At 39.6% G+C, this 712-nt stretch overlaps 1 protein-coding gene across 1 annotated transcript in view; it reads right to left on the minus strand.

The window, feature by feature from the left end:
- The window catches only part of LOC109544468 (nucleolar and coiled-body phosphoprotein 1), a gene marked incomplete in the record, with an annotated part of 12,843 nt that overhangs the window by 9,244 nt on the left and 2,887 nt on the right, over window positions 1-712 (minus strand).

The raw sequence follows: 712 nt of genomic DNA on the forward strand, positions 1-712 counted from the left end.
AAACGTTTACATCAGTGACATAGCAGTGTACTTTAATAAGGCCTTTCTGGCCATTCCCAGGACCGTTTGCACCAGCAATGTAACTCAGCCCACACTACTGGATGTTCCATGGAAGGAGCATTTAAATGTTATTTTAAAGAGCCGGTAAGTGTCTTCCTAATCCAATGCAATCGTTTTTTTCTTCGTATTAAACATGCGTGAATTTAGATTTAATAAGCCGATGGACGGTCAGGTATGGGCCAATTGTCGCAATCTTCAAAACGCCATTTCGCTGGCGAAAGAAGGCGCAAAGTCGAAATTGTGGATTCTGGACAAAGGCAATGAATTCTGTCCTGCTAAACTTCGTGCCTATAATATGTTCCATGGTATTTTCTTGAATGAAGACACAATAGAATTGGCCCAAGTGTCGAAATCCAATTTAAACACCATAGTGATAGAGGATGAACCAACGTTGGGAAATCACAGGTAAGTTGGAAGTTTTTTGTATAAATGTGTTTAGTATTTTTTTAGGGCATTCATTGCAAATGCCGGAGACAATAAAGTATTAGTGTGTTACTTAAGTGCGCTGGCTTGTCAACATCTGAGCCTTTTATCAGGCGAAAATAGTGCAAACCCTGGAATAGTGGACTTGTTGAGTATATCCAGAGTCGATTCCAGAATGTTTATGACTAGCACTCGATCCAGAAAAGTTTATTCTGTGGATTTAGATCAA

Source organism: Dendroctonus ponderosae, unplaced genomic scaffold (genome assembly GCF_020466585.1).
Source record: "Dendroctonus ponderosae isolate FM_Combo_2020 unplaced genomic scaffold, Dpon_F_20191213v2 Dpon_F_20191213_2, whole genome shotgun sequence".
In the NCBI taxonomy this organism is placed as follows: Eukaryota; Metazoa; Arthropoda; class Insecta; order Coleoptera; family Curculionidae; genus Dendroctonus; species Dendroctonus ponderosae.